Source organism: Euwallacea fornicatus, chromosome 21 (genome assembly GCF_040115645.1).
Source record: "Euwallacea fornicatus isolate EFF26 chromosome 21, ASM4011564v1, whole genome shotgun sequence".
NCBI lineage: Eukaryota > Metazoa > Arthropoda > Insecta > Coleoptera > Curculionidae > Euwallacea > Euwallacea fornicatus.
In genome coordinates this window covers 3,078,097-3,092,449 of record NC_089561.1, presented here as the reverse complement: position 1 = coordinate 3,092,449, position 14,353 = coordinate 3,078,097, and the positions used below count along the sequence as shown (strand labels likewise).

The following is a 14,353-nucleotide window of genomic DNA, read 5'->3' as shown; positions in this document are numbered from 1 at the left end:
CAAATGAACTCTAACGATTTCACTGTTTTAAAAAATAAAAACGGAAACTGCCATTAATTATTATTGACATCAACAGTACATATAACGTAATATAAAACGTCAACGCACTTGATACGAACAATAATTGGATTTACGAGGATAATCCCCGAAGTACTCTAGCTAACACTTAAAGAAAAAAAATATTGGAAAATATTACTTATTTCTCAACACAGTGTTCTTTAAGATTAGCATACTTTTCTCAGCGAAGCCCTGTTCGTGGTAAGAAGCTTGGAACGTTTCAAAATAGGCATCCACCTCGGACTCTGCCTCCTCATTATTGGCAAATTTCTTTCCACTAAGCCACTTTTCCAGGTTTAAAAATAGAGAAAAATCTGAAAGGGCTAAATCTGGCGAGTGGGGTGGTTGAGGGAAAAGTTCGAAGTTAAGTTGACTGATTTTGGCTATCGAGGTGACGAAGGTAGAGACTAATGAACAATTTTTTCCATATTCTTAAAATCACCAAAAAGGGCTCCAAAACAAACACAAACACGAATCAACGTAGCACCCTCAAACTACGCATTAACTTTTTAAGGTTATGTCTCTGTAATATTTAACAAAAAAATCGCCGTTTATATGTATGTCAGGCCGGTTACTTCTGGGACCGTCCTCGTAGCATTGAATTCAGATAATGGCCAAAAAGGAATCCGAGATAATCGGTTTTGGCCATTATGAGTTCCTGCATTATTAACCAACTTCGACGTATAAGCTGTATTTATATTTGTCCTTTTGCGGGCAAAAATCAAACAACCTTAGTGAAATCATACTCGAAAGTGAGGAAAATTCCTGCTTTGCAAGCATAAATTTATAGCTGGGGCACGCGTATTTCACGAGAAATTTGGAAAACCCGCCGAAAATACGAATTCCAAACACCATCAGAAAATTAATTTCGCCGTGCCCCAGAAAACCAATTCCACGCAGAGAGTTTTATTGCAATTTTTATTTTGCCTTAAGTGGAAGGTTTAAAATCTCTTTCCGCCCTCTTTCATTGCTGAAGCGGTTTTATGATTTCCATTTTAAGAGGCATAGTTTTTTGCCGGAATTGTTTATGTCATTTTTTATTATAACCGGAGAATCTTAGCTTTTCATGTTTAATTGAATACGAAGGAAGTTTCAGGATTTATCTAAATTTTTAATCCAATTCGCCAACGTAGAAGTTGGAAACAGCACAATGCAGGGGTGCTATTCTTCACCGAACAAAGGAATAAGTGATTTTAAAAATTATGCATTCAAAGAATGAAAAAACCGCAGGAACACAGGAAGAAAGAATTGTTTGATGATTGTCTGATACTGTTCAAACGGCAACGCAAATTACTGCACATGTAAATCGTTAAAGAGACACGACTTCTTCCCATAATATCTTAACAAAAAACTGAACAACTTCGGCGAATGGTGTTACCACTGCATATCTTCGTGCACAGAGATGAGATGTGGTACTTGAAGTGTTTTAAATCGAGGAAAAATTGAAATTCCTGCTTGAAAATTATCAAAACATTAAACTCAAAAAACGTAATCGACACACTGATCCAATCAGAGCTAATGGGCACTAGTGCGCAGATGGATTGCGGAAGTGTTGAGCGAAAAAGTAAGAGATGGGGGAATAAGAAAAATCGAAAGGGGGCAAATACCATACACTTAATATCCACACACGTACTCAGAAAATTCCCCAAAGTAATGCCCCGTGGCAGTCCCGGAAGGGGAGGAACGGAGCTCAGTCAGTCGATGGTTCTGAATTGGTGTCGATCTGTCAGCCAAGCCTAAACGGCTCAAAATAAATTCTCTCAACCTTAATTTGTTTACATATTTTTACTCCATTTCAATCAAATCTCCATTCTTCTAAAATTCCACTCTATTCCCTCCGTCGCCTTTTCCCTTCCGAGTAGAAGATAAGAGCTCCATAAAACTCCTGACGGCACGGCTGTTTCGCCATCCTAGTTGATATACCATTTTCATGAGAATTACTGAAATTTACGACCCAGATACCGTCCCAACTATTTCCATATCGAATGGTAATGCGTATCATGGTGTATCGATACCCAGCTGATTTATTAGCCTATAAAATGTATACTGACGCAGAGAGAGAAGGTCGCAGAGAAATTCGCAGATTAAATTTTAATTCTTTCATATGTAAAAAGTTCTAAAAGCCAAAGCTCGAGGAAGAACTAACCCCCCTCTGAAATATTTAGATGATGAAGGGAAGAGGAACTGGTCGATAAAGCTCTAAGCGAGAAAAGATGCATATATTTTTTTCTTCTTGGGCAGGTAAATTTCCAGGTCCGGTAGTAATTTGCCTATAAAATTTAAATTTTAATCATTAGTTAACTAACCCTAAAGAACCGTCCATTAGCTCCGTTGAAAGACCGAAAACTTTCCCTAACTTGAATGCCCCTGGCATAAAATAGCGAGAGCATAAATCAGAAATACTTCTATAATTTATAAAGTGTATATCCCAAATAGCTCCTAAACTTCAATTTTGCTATTCCCCAATGACTTCCCCCGTTACGCTCAAAAGTTTTAAACGACTTCCATTTTTCATTTCACTCGACCGTTTAAAACACTTTTTCGCCCAATTTGAATGTCTGCTGATGTTTCATAATCGTTTTTCCCCTGGGAACGCTTATTGAGTTTTCGATCATGCCAAACTCAACAAGAGTATAGAACCAAGATTATCGAAGAACAGATTGAACATTGCTGTACGCGTATAATTCAAATAATGTAATTATTAAAATATTTATTAGCAAATGTGCAGTTACTAAGCTCTAAGATGTTCAAGTTTCTGTGGTGCGGTCCCAGGCTACACGCTCCGGTATTCTTGCACAAGCTTTGATAGCCCCGAAGTGGCACCCGACGCTCAAGACTATTCGGCGTCTCATCATAACAGAAATTTAAGGTGAAAAAGGAAGGTCGAGTCCCCAGAAAAATGTTGCTCAAAAAACTTCATGAAAATATTCATTTGAAAACGCTCAATTTCCTTCATCCTTCAGTGACTCGAAACAAATACCTTAAACAAATATAGAGCGGAAAAATTTATTTTATGGAATTTTTTTCGAATTTCCAGCCAATCGCGTTCAAAAAGTACAGGGTGGCTCGCGGTCAAACAGTCACAATTGAGCTTCGAGAATGAAGTTAAACAGCTTGCATAAAATACAAAAGCAACACGAAATCTCTAGCTAGTTTTTTTTTCGTTTTTTTGAGGCCCACGACGGACGAAAACACGATTTAAATTAGGTCGGTTTTCACGTTGAAATTTTCATCCCTGATTTCGAGGTGTAAAACGAGCACCCTCGGGCAACTGTTAAATACGGCGAAGGTAGCCCGGACGATGCTTTTTTCGATGTTACCGGGCGGATCTCTCTGCATCTCCCAGTAAGGGAGCTTGCCGCCTCCGCGAGAACCCTGAGCTCGTAAAAATCGAAACTTTGGGACTTCTTTATTATGTATTTGTAATGAAAACAAAGATCGTCCCAGAAGCATCCGATTTAACACTTAAAGAAAAAACATTTTTAGAAAATATTACTTATTCTCGAACATAGTCTCCTTTAAGATTAACATACTTTTCCCTTCTATACCCTTTTCGTAGTAAAAAGCTTCGCATGTTTCAAAATAGGCATCGACCTCGGACGCGACCTCTTTATTATTGGCAAATCTCTTTTCGTGGTTCACTTTTTTAAATTTGGAAATAGAAAATAATCTGAGAGGACTAAATCTGGCCAATAAGGTGACTGAGGTTTAAGTTCGCAACCAAATCGATTGATTTTGGCCATCGCTATGATGAAAGCGTGGACTGGTGACGAAACAAGATTTTCTTTTCCGCCAAAGCGATCGCTTTTTTCTAACTTCTTCGCTCAAACGCTGCAATAAATTTGTATAATAGTCTCCGTTTATTGTTTTTTACTTTAGGGAGATAGTCAATAACAATTATTCCAAAAAACTGACGCCATCACCTTTCCTGCAGATGGAACGGTTTTCGAGTTCTTCGGGACCGATTGTCCCCTTTAAGTCCTTTGTTTTGACTGCTCTTTCGTCTCAGATACGAAATGATGGACCCATGTTTATGAATCGACGCAAAAACTCGGCTTTATTGCTGCGAAACTTGGCTGAATCCTCCCTTGAAACATTCTCACGACGCTGTTTTAGTTCAATTGTGAGTAATTGCGGCACCCATCTTGCGCAGAGCTTTTTCATATCGAATTGTTCCGTTAGAATACGATGTAAAGTACTTTCTTAAATGCCCATCTTCCAGCATTATAAATTTGAAAATTTTCATCGCAATTTCTAGAGTGGTCAGATCTGGAGTGCCGTTGGGTCGACCATTGCGGAATTCGTTCTGGCTATTGGAACGACCGCATTTGAACTCTGCCACCCAATAATTTGCAGTTGCTAACGAAGGACCAGATTCCCCTAAAGTAGGATCTAACATCCCTCTAATGTTGGACGGACTAAGACCTTTCAAATGAAAGTATCGAATCACATATCGATGAGAAATTTTTTCGATATTCACAAAATCTCTAAATGCGTTCACTAGAAACGGATCCAAAACAAACATAAATCAGCACTCTCAAACTTTAGACGTAAGCTTTTTAAGATGAAGCTTTTGCAATATTTAACAAAAAAAAATGGCCGCCTATACAGAGTATTTCCTAAGTATTCAAAAATATTTCACAGCCCAGCTCGAAACCTAAAAAAAAAGTTATATTTAAGAAATTGTTGAAAAAGACCTTCATTGACCATTACACATGCTCCACTCATCCAAAAACACTCAAGTTATCGCGGATATTGTTGAAATCTTGTAATATCCGATTCCGTAGCTCATATTCAATGGCAATTGGAGTAGTGTATATTAAGTGCTTCAGGTGACCCCAAAAATAGAAATCCAAAAGGTTTAAGCGCGGTGATCACTGTGGCCAAACCTGAAGACTTCCCCGTCTAATCCAAAGATTTGGAAATGTATTGTCCAGATTCTCTCAAATCTGTAAGGTGAAATAAGGGGGCACTCTATCATGCATAAACCAGAAACAGAGCCTTGTTTCCAATGACACATCTTCAAGAAGGTAGTAAGACATTTCTAAAATATTGATAATAGGAGTCACTTCACACACAATGTAGAAGATAATATGGTCGAATCAACTGCTCCCTCCTAATGATTCGAGACCTACGTTGACTGAAAATGTTACCTGATGCTTTGCTTCTGATGTGATATTAGGATTTTCCTTTGCACAAATATGGTTGTTATGAACGTTTGTAATATCATGTAAAAAACTGGCTTCATTCGTGAAGAAAATTTTGCTTTGAAAATTTAGAATATTGGCATTTCTCTCAGGAAGCCACTGACACCAATCCGAGCAAAGAGGATAATCGTCAGGTAAGAGTCTGAATACGTTGGACATGGTAAAGGTATAGTAGATTTTCCTTTAAGATTGTCCAAACTATTTTCGGACTAACATGAAAGTCGTTAGCAATTCTTCTAGTCGTAGTACTTGGCGCGTCTTCTACGGCGTGAAGGACAATTTTCTCCGATTTAGAAGTTCTAACTGATTGTGCTCTACCAACAATATTTTTACTTCTGAGAACTGAACCAATCTCTTGTAAACGGCGATGAAGTTGTTTGAAAGTATCTGAACACGGCACATGTCTTTCCGGATATCGTTCAGCATAGAGAGGTTGTGCCTGTAAGGAATTTCCATCTGCAAATGCTAAAAAAAAATTCATCTGTGTCATTTCTTCATTTGTAAAGGTTGCTGTAATTACAAATTAAACAACAAGAAATTGTCCTTCTAAACAAAACACTTCAATTAAAAATCTCAAAAAAAGTTTAATATTTGATCCACACTCACGGTAACTGGGAAAACTGAAATCACTTGTTTAGTGATAATCAACCAAATTATTGATTGAAATATTTAATTTTTAGAAACTTTATAGTATCAACATGTTTATAACTCACAAAAATCAACAATATTATTGATTCTTTTTGCTCCAAACCGATACATAGTACGGAAAACAAATATTAATTTTTAATGCCCTGTACCTTGGGGAGCGAAGCGTTTACGGACCTATGATCATATGATCTTTTTTTGTGTTTTGAGCTAGGCAATCGCCCGGTGAAATATTTTTAAATACGTAGGAAACACCCAGTGTTTCAGATCGGGGACTTCTGGGAATACCCTCATAGCACACTACCCGAAGGCATCAGGAACCCGCACCCCCGATATTTTCGCTTAAGCCAACTTTCGACACGCTTACAACGCCATGGTCTTTCCTAATGGACTTTTTTGCCGCCCCACATCTTTAAAATTAAATCCATCCAATATCTCCGCCCTCATCTTATAACTTTTGTAGTTGAACCGTTTTCAAAGTTAGAACTTGAAGTGTTGATTTCTGACATATCGCAGTACCAAACGATAGTTGGGTTTCTATTACTTATTTAGGGCATTCCAAGCAGGCTACTTCTCGCTGTCCCTTTTTATCCGGAAAATTCGTGACGGCCATAAATAATGTGAAAGTTTAGTTTTTTGTGCCGTCTGCGAGCACAAACGTAAGTGGAGGAGACAATCAGTACTCTTCAGCGAATCTTCATTAGGAACACACACTTTTGATCGATAAAATAAACTGTCTCGTAAACTAAAGGGTGTGTGTTGGCCACTCGATCTCCACATAAGAGGCCGATCCAGCCAGGAATGGCATACCTGAGCCTTGAATTTCTCACACCCGCCATGATGAGAACAGCATAGCCTTGTGCTCGCTATGACTTTTCACAGCTGGTCCTCACCCAAAACTGAGATTGGTTTCTGGAGATTTGCCGCTCTTGAGGTCTCAGTCCTAGTCTGTCCGGCTGTGCGACACCCCCCCTCGCACAAGTCAAGTTCGTGACACACTCAAGATCACTTGATCTGTTATCTCATCGTCGCCCAAAATAATTACATTGAACCACGGCTTATGTTTGGAGTAATGATGAGAAATTTAACTCCAGAAAAATTACCGACGCAGGAATTACCCTCCAACAATACTATCGGCCCCTCTGCTCCCTCAAAATGTTCGGCTTTTCTGCTGGATCTCCAGCTTGTGGCGACAAACGTCCCTAATTATCACATGCAAGCTGTAATTCCATTAAATTTTCATCTATATACATAAAGGAGTAGTCTGAAGCTTTAAATAGGCTGAACGGTACGTTGATCGTAAATTGGAGTTAATATTTATCGGCATTGATTAGCTACCGTGTGCAATGTTTCGTATCGCTAATTTTATGGGTTAGTTTAGCATTCACGTGTATGTGACATCAACATTCAAAGCCCCACAAAATATATGGCCGGTCTAATCGACGGTTAGTGTAAACGCAGCCCAGGAATATGTGCGACCATTAGTTCAGGAGGAATGTTCATTATGGCGAATAGCAGAGGAGGAAAAGTCAATTCGTTTTCGGAAGTTTTGGGACGGGTTTGGTATAACTGTGACACGTCCCAATACATTCAACTGATTAAAAAAAAACATTCATTCATCAATTAAAAAAAAACTTCTAACTCTAGGAAACGCTGCAATGGAGTTCCCTGATAGATGTAGATAAACTCCTCCGAAATTGTACAAACACATGTACAGTGGTGGGCAAAAGTTTAGAAACGTTTTTATTTTTTACTTTTTTATTGAAACATGCTTTTTAAGAGATCTTTCGTGTGCATAAAATATATAAAATGTTCACTCATTTATCGTGCCGTCCTCGTATAAGTTTGTTTGTTATTATTGGATTTGTACAGGGTGTTCAAGTTTCGAGTATTTTGACAGGGAAATCCCATTTCCCAACTAGATAAGAAAAAACTAGCATACATGTCAAGAGCTTGATTTATGGGAAAATATTAATGGCAAAAACTGTATTTTAGTATTTTTACAATCCATAGCTCTAGATAGCGTTTTTCAAATTTCGACCATTTGCAAAATTCCTCATAACTTTTTCGTTTAGGGCGATATTGAATTAGAACAAAAACATTCTTAAGGCACTTTTTCGAAGTGATTCCAGTGGTGTAAAAATCAGGAGCAAAAAATCGTACGCAACCCTAACCCGCCTCTGGCTTATGGAAAAAAATTGAAGCAGCGCTCAAAATGTATCTAATATTAATGATGATAAGTATACAAAATCTGAATTCTGTATATCAGACGATTCCTGAGATATAGTTAAAAACTGAAAAACAGAACTGTTTTTGACACCCAGTATCCCGTAAATGGTGCGTTTACGGACCCATGTTAATAGGAACCTGTTTCGTACAACGAACCAAAGAAGCGCACCATTCATTTTCCCACGAATGTTTTGAAACCCTCGTATAAAAACAGTGTCTTGATAATTTGTCTTTAATTTCAACTAAATTAAAATTGAAAAAGTTTCTAAACATGTCCGCCACTGCACAGGAAACTTCTGTTGTAGTCAACTTACCAACTGCGGCGCAAACCATTTGAATATGTAGATCGTCTTATCAATATGATTTACGCAGTCATAAAATTAGCAAAACAGTCGGATTCCATATGTACGGAAACTGTTTACCAGTATTCATGAGATCTAATTGAAATTTATGGACACGAAAGCCAATCCAATGTGTTATAAGGTCCTAAACGGGGACACGGCAGAGACGACCTCAGCTTCTTTGGTAACTCATGTAGGATCCGTTTGTCAGATCGCTGCAATATTTTGTAAATATAAATAATAAGTATAATTGTTGCCGTCTGACCAAATCGAGCTGCAAATAGGAGGATGTACATGGTAAAGTAGCTATAATTCAGGCTAGGTTAGGGGAATAAAGAGTGAGGTACCCTGATGGTACGCCCATGTGTATGGTCACTGAGTTCGTGTGGTTCGCAGCATTACTGGAATTTTCCCAGTAATTATCCTTGGTTGAGAGCCGCATGAAGTAAAAGAAAGTCGAGCCTATCTTTGTTAGAACCAAGAAAGAGGGTGGAAGGACAGTGGACAACGGTTCTGACAAAGGATGGTTGATGATGTCCAGATGTGGCTTGCCACATGGCGGATCGGGAATAGGTCTCTGGTTAGGGTACGCCGCTGGCTTGTTGCCCCAGAAAGTATCATTTAAGGTATTGGAGAAACTGGGAGGCTCTCTCTTTTTTTCGAGGTGACGAGGCGACGAGGTGTCGGGGGTGTCGTGAAGGAACGCGAGTATCCTCTCAGTTAAGTTAGTAAGTAAGCACGTAATAGTAACAACTCAGAAATAAAACACTAGACAAGTTAAGAAAGAAAAAAACAGCTTACACTTATGAGGTGGCCAATGAGAGCGAATTTTACTATTGAGGTCAAAAGAGTGGAGTTGCTTTTCGGTTTTCGTTTTCATAATTCTCTGCCAAAAATTCGTTAATGAAATCCCCAGCTCGAGGCGTCGAATTTGCGATCGTTAACATTCGGGATATGTGAATTCACAAATTTTTAATCGGCTGATTTCAATTGGTTATTTGTCCCAGATTGCAACACAGGCCTTTATGAATTGAAACAATAATTTGCACCTGGTCTCCCTGAGCTGGTTGATGTGCATATACGTGTCAAAAGCAGACCCGACAATTTTAGTGAATGACCGTTTTCCACGTGCCCCTTGGCAGTGACAAAAACTGCCCCATTTGCCACTGATTGAATGTTATTTTTCATTGAAAAAAAAAATGAAAATCAAGACATACCACGTTTTTCTCCTCTGCAAACAAATCACATATTTAAACAATGGAAAAAACGCATTCTATTTCGCAATTAAAAAAATCATCTCGCCGTATTCTTTGTCAGTTCCATGAATAACAATTAAGCCATTTATGGATTAATATTAATGAATGGTAACCAATTTACTGGCTGTCATTGAATATTTTATGCCATTATTTATAACGAATGTATGCATAATCGTTTTTCGATAATGTTCGCTAAACTTATTCCATAATATCCTAAATGGGCTCAATCAGTGCAATTATGATGGTGAAAATAGGATTGACTTCAAAATCATAATGGAAAAAGAGATAGATAATTTCACTGAATAGTCCCTATAGTTAGAGAGATAAAATGTAATTCCCAATGTATTGAAATTTGAATTAAATTATGTATGCAGGAGTATTATTGCCGGTTTCAAATGTGGCTTCCGGGGATACCTGGATACAATTAAATTAGCAAAAGAAGGTCAGTCATTGTAATTACAATACGAACATTTTTCACCTTCCATGATTCCCGAATGTTTGCCCGAAACATGCTGAGTGATTATTCATTAAACTATTCAGCATTTGCATTTGACGTACATCAACTTGACGGCAATATGGAAACAGGTGTGAGTAATTGTTGCGAATCGGGAAAGGCTTTGTCACCTCGTGGGTAAATGGATGAAAATGAAGGTAATGTGTAAAATTCCCATTAAAACTTCGGGATGATTTAGTAAAAAAATCCTTATATAATTTTGCACACATCATTATATAGGAGGTCCCAAGGAAAATTTTTAAAAAAAGAACTAAAACACGTCAACTGGAATCCAAAAGGGGACATCATTTGATGAAAAAGTAATATTTATGGTATTATTTACCTGCACTCTTCGGTGATTTGGGCACGTAACTCCTCGAGGGAGTCAGATTATTTGATAGATTTTGACCTTCAGATGTCCCCGTGATAAAAAATCCAGTGGACTAAAGTCGGGGAATCTCGCGGGCCACTTTACTGGACCTCTTCAGCCAATCCGTCTTCCAGAGAACTCTTTATCTTGAAATTGTGGGAAAGCGACAGTGTAGTGTGCCGGCGCTTCATCCTGTTGAAAAACTAATTCTTGTTCCAAGGGACAGACTTTTTCAAGTATTTTAGTTGTCTTGGGAAATCTGACGTCCTGTAGAACTTGTAGATAGTTGTCCCCATTTAAATTCCAGGAATTAATAATGGTCCAATAATCTGATCACCAAAAATCCCTGCCCAAGAGTTCAATTTGTGCGAATTAGAACAAGTGAACAAGTGGGGATTGGCGTCGCTCTAGTAACGACAGTTATGTCTATTTGATTTCACCATTTAAATGGAATGAACATTCATAAAAAAATATTGGGTTAAAATAAATGTTTGTTTAGATATGACAATGCTACCAGGAGATTCGCAGAACTATGATCTACGGTCGAAATCGTTGTAATTTAATTCCTCTTCGAGTTTTATGATATGAGGATGGAAGTTTACCTTTTTTGAAATTCCATGGACAGTACTTTTTGAAACGACAGAATCTTTCATACAAACGTTCCATCGTCCATTTGAACATGTCCCAAAAACACGACACGGCCTTCATCACCTCTCATTAGAGCCATCAACTTTTTTTATTTTTTTTTATTTCGAACGTAACCGAGCTCATTGAATTTCAATGGCAACTTAAATACACAGGGGTGGCATACCGTTTTGTCAGAATTATCGGTTTTGTAATACAGACTCGCAATCTCGATTCTCTCTTGTGGCGTGTAAACCATTTTAATCAACTTAAAAATGAAACGAACTGCAAAGTGAGGTCTTGCCATGAACTATTAAATCCGCTAAATGTAGCGAAAAATATCGATTTTTCCTGAAAAAAAATTGGGTTTATCAATCTTAAATGGAATTTTATTATTATTGCTACATTTGGGACGTCGAGACGTTTTGAGTATAATTGTATACTTTCAGCATTTGTTACGGTAACGGTCATGGTTAAAATCGAGTTATTCCATTTTTGTTTAATTTGGATAAGACTGGCGTACAAAATTAAAAAATAAAAGCTTGACCATGTACAGAATAAAATTACATTTCAAACGAGGTATAACACAACCCCTTTTTCAATTTAAAATTTTCAAACGGGCGGTTACCAGGGGTAGGCGAATGACGTTTCGAAAACAGTTTTTTCACCAAATAATGTCCCTCCTCCCTACCAAAGTTGACGTGTTTTAGTATTTTTTTTTAACAAACAACAGAAATGATATTCAGGGTGGACACTTTTCCCTGGGACGCCCTGCATTAATCTATATTTTTTAGAAGCTACCTACCTGAATTGCTCAACAATTATGCGCGAACTCTCCTTCGCTTTCTGTAAAGAAAAGCAATTTAAGACGTTTAGAAAGGCATGAAATGAATAAGCATTTACAATTCTTATATCTAGTGTAGCTTAAATAAATGATCGTCGTTGGATAAGGAAGCAGACCTGACAGGTTATCATTCTCTAAATTCTGGAAATGGTCAATATAGAGGAAAATTTCCGGAAATGACGTCTGAAAGTAACTTAAAATAACGTAACTGAACAGCGCATTGCAGAGTAAGGCAGAAGTCTTACCATGTTGTCCTCATCCAAATTTTAGAAAAATATCATAATGCAGGAAAATTTCTGGACATAATTACTCCACGGACTTAGTTTTTTCGTTAATCTCCAGAAGTGGAATTTCCCAATTTTTCCAAAAAAAATTTGACTGTTACCTATCGCTTCTAGTAACTAATTCCAGACTTGTCTGGACCTGGTATCAATTATAAAAAAAAAGTTTTTTGGTTCAAGGCGCCGTACAAATCGTTAAGCTTCGGTCTTAGCTTCATTATCTCCAACAGCGAACCTCATGGTGAAACACCACAAATTGAGTTAGAAAAAGTTGCATTTGCTGACAAGACATATTTGGGGCGATAAAATTTTCGGTGTCACACATCCTGGAAAGGGCCAGAATAAATGGCGATCTTTTCAGCAAGGTTTCAAAAGGTTTGTCCAGCTTTATATAAATGGTACGTCAAAGGACGAAATACGGAAATAGCACAGATATTTTCAGACCGTATTTTATGGAGAGTCACCTTGCATCTCCACGTTTTATTCTAGTGGAAAATGTACTAGCCAGCTATCTTGGCTCTCCAGTTGGCGATAGCCTTTTCATATGGAATGGTAAATATCCTGGATGACTCTTTCATCAAAGCACAATTTTAATCCAATAGAAAGCATGAATCCCGTATCAACACATATAAATATTTCTATTTCGAGTTTTATGTTAATAAAAATATGCCCATGCATTTAAATTGGGCTGTAACGTTACATTCAGTTTTTATAGCTGGAGTATGTAAAATCAGAAAGCGAATCGTATTATTTAAATTAGATAAATATTGCATGGCTATTATTTCCGATAACATACTCCGGATTCTGTTATATTTGTTTGATTTTATTCGGTTCGTTAAAAAGGTAGGGATATAAATTTTCGCCAGCAATTTGTTTAACCAGTCCAAAATTGCTTCAAAGAGTTGTTTCCTGTTTAATTTGAAGTCCAATTATAGAAAATGCTTTAGCTGTATTTTTTGAATTTTTCATGGTTGCACGAAAATTTGAATCTAAAGGGTGTTCTCTAAAAGCTCTGCTCGGAGAGCAATATCCGGTATGTACGAGTATTAGGTTTGAAATTTATTTTCTTCCGAGCTCACATTCTTCTGGCATCAAGATAATTGTGTTTCCCATAAAAACGCTCATACATAGCAATCCTAAAAACGAAATATACCAGACGTCTCTTTGGTCAATTACGGGCCATTTATAAAATAATTCGTCCTCCGTTTGTCCAATATTCCCAGGACAAACATAAACTCGAGGTGGAAACATTTTAGTTTGATGTTACCGAACTGATGCTCCTTTTATAAATTTCAATTAATAATTGATTAATATTAACATTTCGTGCTCAAAATTGCTTCTCTAGTAATTTAATTTCGGTCCGAAATTAGTAGCGGTCAGCTTTAATCTAATGAAATAAACAACTTCGTTTGGTTGATATTCAGTTACGAAATATTATTAATTACTTGGTGGTATTTTATCATCTTTCATTGAAAAGCCAAAAAAATGCTTTTCGAATTTCCTTTGTCCGATTCAAATGTAATTTTTCGGCTATGTAAGTCAAAAATCCTGGACAACGCGGACTGCGGACATCCCTACTAAAACAATCAGCCAACCACCAAATTGGAACTTGGCTTTAATTAAACGTTATTTGCATGGGAACACCATTTCGAATCAAAACTATTGTTATGTAAATGATTTTTGTTCGACCGCGTTTTTGCAAACTCGCTAATACAGTGCAGTAGGTATATCAGTGAAAAAATAATTAATTCTGCGATTCGGCTTTGAAGGTTCCAATTTGAATTTTTCGCTCTCCTAAACTTTCATCGAAAGGTGGAACAGAGCGTTAAGTCGGATGATGAAGCTGAATGTCGGCGATTATGCTGCGGCTGTATTTTGCGATGTGACCAAAGCATTCGACCGCGTCACGCATGCCACTCCGCTCAGAGAAGAGATATCTACAGGTCCGAGTGGCTTTCGCCCTGATTTCGGTTGTACAAAGTAAAACACGGGCAGAAAGTGTTTGT

The 14,353-nt window shown here is 37.6% G+C and overlaps 1 protein-coding gene and 1 long non-coding RNA gene across 5 annotated transcripts in view; one reads left to right on the top strand and one right to left on the bottom strand.

Annotated features, from left to right (window-relative positions):
- Ten-a (tenascin accessory) overlaps positions 1 to 14,353 on the bottom strand; it is a 340,802-nt gene that overhangs the window by 313,835 nt on the left and 12,614 nt on the right. Inside the window, exon 2 of one of the 4 annotated variants that reach the window (XM_066294416.1) lies at positions 12,028 to 12,068. The exons of the other annotated variants lie outside the window; for them this stretch is intronic. The gene's annotated coding sequence lies outside the window, so the exon portion shown is untranslated. The remainder of the gene's footprint in view (positions 1 to 12,027; positions 12,069 to 14,353) is intronic. 4 annotated transcript variants of the gene reach the window in all.
- Positions 1 to 14,353, top strand: part of LOC136345821 (uncharacterized) — a 49,958-nt gene that overhangs the window by 24,833 nt on the left and 10,772 nt on the right. The gene's annotated exons all lie outside the window — the stretch shown is intronic.